The following is a 6,579-nucleotide window of genomic DNA, read 5'->3' as shown; positions in this document are numbered from 1 at the left end:
TGGGTATAGACTGTGAAGTGTATTTGGGGAGTGATGAAAACCACAGGGAGAAGTGATTCCTAAATTATTTCAGCTTGTGGCATTTTGATATTCCTTGTAATAATTATCTTGCATTCACATTATCTACTTTGTCACATATGAGAATTGTGGCATGAGATTAAGGACCGCTGGATTGTATTGAAATAAGAGGATTGCTAACATGCATTTTTGACATTTTAGCAGTATCAAATCTGACTCTGTCACATTTACAAAGTATCGCGAGCTGGATCCAGAGGCGGTGTGTTATCACTGCCCGGCACAGTGTTCCTTAATTATCAGCATTCTCACACTTCCTGCAGAGCAGATTGGAATTGCTAGAAATAGCACAAACTTGAAAATTAGTGTTTTTCTCTTTAATCAGGTTGCTATATTTACAGTTTTAATGGAGTTGGGATCTTAACGAAGGTAAACTAATTTCACACTCAAAGGTGAGGTGTTTTCTCCTCTACATCTAGTGTGTGATGCCCCCTTTTTACAGGCTCTAATTGTTCAGTCTCTCAATTTCCATAGTATGAATAATTCTCTCCATTTATCCCCTCCCAAAAAAAAAGAGGTCTTTCTGCACTTGATTTGTCCTTGTGATAATTCACTACGTTGGCAAGGCGCCCCTGATGAAGTGGAAGATTTTGCTCTTCTTCCCAGTTGCTCACCAGCCTGTGGCATGAACTACACTTGATCACATGAACTGCACAATTTTTAGATTCAAACCAAAGCCTAAAATCCTTGTCTGGGTCACTGAATGAGTCACATAGAAACTATTGCTCATTAATTGGTGATTCACACCAATTGATAAGGAAAAGATAGGAAGAAGAAACTTAAACAAGAGTGAATGGATAGATAGAATCCTGAGTGGTACTGGATGTGAAATGTATGAAATTGGCATTTGGCAGCTCCTCCCTAGCTGGTCCTCCTTCATCCTCTGCACTTGCTTTATCCTGGATCATAGGTACGTGGCGGCTTCTGCAGAGCCCTATGCAGAGTCTTAATATAAATCCTAATATGCATTCCAGCAGTAGTCCCTAATCTTGTCCCTCACACAGTAAAACTGCCATTTCTTACTTAGATTCATCAATGATTATTAAATGATTGTCTGTCTTAAGAAGACTGCAAATTTTGGAGCTAGTTAACCTTCCATTGTAAGTGCTCAGTGTCCAGTGCCCTAGTGGTTCTCATGTTCTGGGAATTTCAGGACACGTGGAAAGAGGAAGCAATAAGTTTGTAGTGCTGGACAAAGCAAGGTATCTGCAGTCTGCTCACCCTCCTGGACCTGCACAAGCTTCCAGCTGTACCACACGAGGCCAGCCCGAGGGAAGGCACAGCCTCCGCTGTCAGCAGCACTCATGATGCGGCTCATGTGCTACATTCTTGCATAAGCTTTGCAATGAATGATGGGGTCTTTCTGGCAAAGGCATTGTAAACTTAAAGGAAGGATTGTAGCTAATACATCTCTGTTTTTGAAGCTGTAACTGTGCACAGAGTCTGACAGTTATAGGTATTTGATAAATAGATGCTGATAATAGTATGGGGAGACAGAAGAGAGAGAGAGACAGAGAGACAGAAAGAGAGACAGAGAGAGACAGAGAGAGAGACAGAGAGAGACAGAGACAGGGACAGAGACAGCAGAAATAGACAGAGACAGGCAGAGAGAGATAGAGAGACAGGGAGACAGAGAGGAGTGGGGAGAAAGACAGTGAGAAAGAATAGAATGAAAGAAACAGAAGAGAAACATTTTTAGGATAGGAAGACTATAAGAAATGGAAGAATAAAACTGCTGACTAGGAGGTACAAGAGGCTAAAAATCACATAAAGAAAATGAAAGATGAAAAACAAGTTTAGAAATCGAGGATTTTAGGTATAAGAATCTAGAACCTAGGAAGGGCTGGATGATATTTTAGAGAGCAGTGTAATCTATGCCTGTCCAAAGTGGGATTCCAATGTCTTCAGGTGATAGGCGGTTTTCTCCATTACTAGTAAGATGTCAACAGAAGTGCAGTCAGGCACGAGCTCTCTGGAAGTGGTAGATAAAATAGGTCTTGGCCACTGGCCCATGATATAAGGGCTTCACATGAAGAACCATGAGCCTAAGTTGGGTACCAGCTGCTTCCACTGCTGGATTACCATTCTTCTCCATTCTTACACTCTATGTGTAGCATGATTCCCTGCTCCACTGTAGGACAGGTGTGAAGCTAGGGTTGGTCAATCATAGCATTGTATTTTCCTGGCCACTGTGAGTGGTTTAGGGATGGTAGAATTGCTGGGGCATCTGAGAAAGAAAGCCAATACCAAATTATCATAGACATTAAAAATGATGCTTAGTAGCTTCTGACACAGTGGAGTGAAGAAACTGTGGTTGCTTATTCAACACATACACACCCATGCACACATGCTGGAAAACCATGTTATGGTGGATTAACTAGTGGTCAATTTGTAGCACCCAGATGAGCTGAATCAGTGTGGTGCTGGGTGTGGAAGGCCCTCTGAGGGTTATTGCCAACACATAAAAAGAGAGCTAGTGGGTAAGATGTTGTGCTGTTGATTCTCTTGGAGAAGCTTGTCATGCTGACTTTCCTGATAGATACTCAGCTGTTCTCATCATTGGAGGATCTCGAGTCATTGCTGTCACTGAGGATTGTTTCAGTTCTCTTCAGAGGAGCTTTGGTCTTTTCCTTGAGCGTCGCTTCCCAGCTCCAGCTCAGATCTCTTAGCCTGCTAGCACAGATCCTTCATCCAGCTGGTGCAAAATTTCTAGCTTCCACCCCTAACCTCTGGGTTTCCCAGTGTAGATCTGTCATACAGAGCTGCATGAGGCATTGCTGTGGGCCCTTGGCCTCCAGCTGGACGTGTGGAGGATGTTACTATGGGCTTGAGGTCTTCATCTGAACTTGTGTATGACATTGTGCGATCCAGGCCCTCAGCTAAATTCTTTGTGTCCCACACTCTTGCATTTGACTCTGGGTGAATATGATAAAGTAATCCTATACCTCATGTGTCTCATATTAAATCTTTTCCCTTGTAAACCCTGACTTCCACAATTGTTAAAAACAACCCTTTCAGAAGTCTGGAAATGGACCTCTGACTGCAGAGCTTGCAGCATTCTTCTGGGGCTACTCTTGTTCCTCTTGTCCCTTCCCTTAAGTTTAGGGAAAGGGCTTCTACTGGGGTCGGGTAGGGCAGGAATAAAAGCAACTTAGTCACAATGGGGAAAACATTTTTTAAAATCATCTAAAGTTTTTGTATCAAAATATGTGAAGATAATTAGCCAAATTTTAAAATAGACAAAAGATGGAATAGATATTTCACCAAAGGAGATAGATGAGTGAGTAAGACATACATGAAAAGGTCACCATCCCCATCCACCATTAGAGAAACAAAATTTTAAGCCACAATGCTATATAATTACATACTCACTAGGAAACTGTAATCAAAATGCCAAAGTCAAGTGCTGAAGACAATGCAGAGACTAGAAACCTGCCTATGTTGCTAATGGGATAGTATATTAGCATAGCCACTTTGGGAAAATAGTTTGACAATTAAAAAATTAAATATGAATTTCTCAGATGACTGAACAATTCCACTTTAAGATATGAGTCTAAGAGACATGAAAATATATATCCACAAAATTATGTATACACACACTTTATAGTAGCATTATTTATAAGGGCTCAAATAGAAACACTCCTACTGTACATGCACTGGTGAATGCAGAAGCAAAATGCAATTTATACATACAGTGAAATATTCACCAACAGAAAAATGGCATTCTGATACATGTTGTAACATAGATGAGCCTTTAGAATACAATGCTAAGTTAAAGAAGCCAAACGTAAAAGATTATGTTATATAATTGTACTCAGAGAAAATGTCATAAAAGGGAAAATCTATTTCAACAGAAAGCAGATCACTGGTTGCCTGGAGCTGAGAATGGAAAAAGGATTCCGTCATAGCCACTTTCCAGTCCCTGGGACACCCACAATTTAAAGGAAGGCAGATTTATGTTGGTGCATGGTTTCAATCCTCGGCCATCGGGCTTCTCAGCAGGAAGGGCATGGCGGAAGGGCAAGGTGGAGAACAGCTGTTCAATCTGTGACAGTCAGGGTGGAGAGGACAGGGAGGCTGCAGACAAGAGTACACCCATTCTGAGCTTTACCCTCAGTCACCAAGCCCCACCTCCTAGCAGCACAACGTCTTGGTTCTCCTGGCTGGGACAAAATATCAAGTATAAAGTGACAAGATAAAGGAGAAAAGGGTTATTTCAGTTCCCAGTCTGTAGATGATTCAGTCCATAGTCAGCAGGGTGCTATGGTGGAGGGACACTGCAGAGGAGAAACAGTCCATGTCCGTGACAGAGAAGGCAGGAGGCAGCGAAGCAGTCCGCAGCGAGCCTGCCAACTTTCTTTAGCTTTGTTTTCCTTCATGGCTACAAGCCTATTGTTGCTGCCCACCCCCTGAGTGGTGCTTCCCTGTTCAGTGAGTCCCTTCAGCCACACCCAGAACTCTGCTAATTCTTTCCAATCAGCTACGGACTAACTTAATTTCAGTATCACATACAGCAGATCCAGCCAGCTCTGCGAAGACTCAGGTCTGAGCCCACGTGGCCTGGGGGGCATCTATAGACAAGACAAACAGCTCCTGAACTCTTCTGTTAATGAATCTACTGATCAGTAGAGTGTCCCCATGATCCAGTCACCTGGCAACCACATGAGTTGTCTGGGGGATGGTTTAGATGTAAATCATAACCCACCCATTGCAAATAAGTGCAAGGAACATTTTGGAGTGAAGAACAAGTTCTGAAATTAGACAACTATGGAGGCTTCTCAAATCGATAAATTTACTAAAATCACCCAATTGGATAGTTATAATGAATGAATTTTATGGTATGCTAATAATAAGTCAACTAAGCTTTTAAAAAAATGGAAAGAGATCCCTACTTTCACCAATGGTCAGAGACATGCAAATTAAAGGGCCTAAGAAAAAAGGTATTTGTCAATTAACAGAGTCACAAAAATATTAAGAAGGTACATTATGTATCATTGGTAAATATACAAGAGAAAAGTAAAGGCAATAATTGCTTTTGTTTTTGTAGAGAAATATGGGAATAATTATTAAAATTAAGAACATTTATATTCTTTGTGGGATTTCTGGCCCTGAAATCTATCCCATAACAATGGTGATACAACACTTAAGTAGATAGTTTAAGCAATTTCATTGCAGCATTGTATTAAATAGAAAAAAACCAGGAATCAAATAAATATCTATTAATATGGAATGAATAAACTGTGATGTATTCATACCATGATGGCAGAATTTAGTTATAATTAAATTGAAAAGAAAATGAGTTAGTGTGGAAGAATTAGGCAGGTGAACCCTCCTTTTTAGTCCCAAGTAAGTAGACTAAGGTTGAGTATTTCTAGAACACCCAACTAGGACTGGCCCACCAAGATTGCTGCCCTCTCTGGCAAATCAGCAATGGCAGTAGATTGTTTTATTGTTCTTAATGACCCTTTCCTCTTACTTATAAGAGGTTTGTACTTCTCCATTCTATTAACATAAAATTTGGCCACATGACTTGGTGGACCAATGAGATGTCTATGGGAGTGATGTGTATGCAATGCAATGAAAGGTCCAAGTTCCTGGGCATGGTGCCACCATCTGGCTTTTCCTTCTATAACAATGATGATGAAAGGCTCTTCCTTCTACCTGGAGGCACAGGAGTAAGACAAATCAAACCCATGGTCAGTCAGTTTTCAACATCAGTACAAAATCAGTATTCATCATCTATCACTGAGCATAATACCCAACACCCACAGCTAAAAAATAGGAGAAGTTCAATTTGGCTCTAAAGCTGAACCATCATGGCAGAAGGGTATAGAGGGTCATAGCTTCCTAGTTCATGGAGGCTGGGCCTCAGAGCAGGGAAGGGTGCCAGAGAGGGATGGGTTAGGAACCACACATAGTACTCAAGGCTGTTCCTCCAAGGCCCATGCAAACACACCCTGCAGCATGCTTTACCAATCTGTTAGGCAGTTCTTCATCCAATTAAGTTGATATATCAGATTTAGCAGTCACCCACTCTTTGTCTTTAACCATCAGATATTTTTTACAGCAGAATAACCTAGAAAAAGCTGTCTAATAGAGCTAGTGATCCAGGAAGTTGCAGCCACAATTTCTGGCTACAAGATGCACTGCAGGATTCATGATCTAAAGCAGCCTTGTGTCCTGGCTATTGATACCCATGTAGTAGCCATGTCCCTGGGGTTCCTACGACAGCTACTCAATGTTAGTGGCCTTTGTGACTGCAGCTTGGTAAGAGAAGCTACAAGAACCTTCCAACCTCAACTTCTAAATGTATCTGTGATAGGTCCAGGAGAGGTAGGAGATATAGTCTTCATCCAAAGAAATGTTCTAACAAGATGAAGAGGCAGTTGAATGAGCTCATCTATAATACCTGGCCCTCAGACCGTGAGCTAACACCTATGCTTTAAAAGATAGAATCAAACTTCACCACTCAGGTTGTAGTCTCCAAAAGGCCTTTTGCATTGG

This window comes from Octodon degus, unplaced genomic scaffold (assembly GCF_000260255.1).
Source record: "Octodon degus isolate 3935 unplaced genomic scaffold, OctDeg1.0 scaffold00008, whole genome shotgun sequence".
NCBI lineage: Eukaryota > Metazoa > Chordata > Mammalia > Rodentia > Octodontidae > Octodon > Octodon degus.
Note: the sequence above shows the minus strand (reverse complement) of the source record.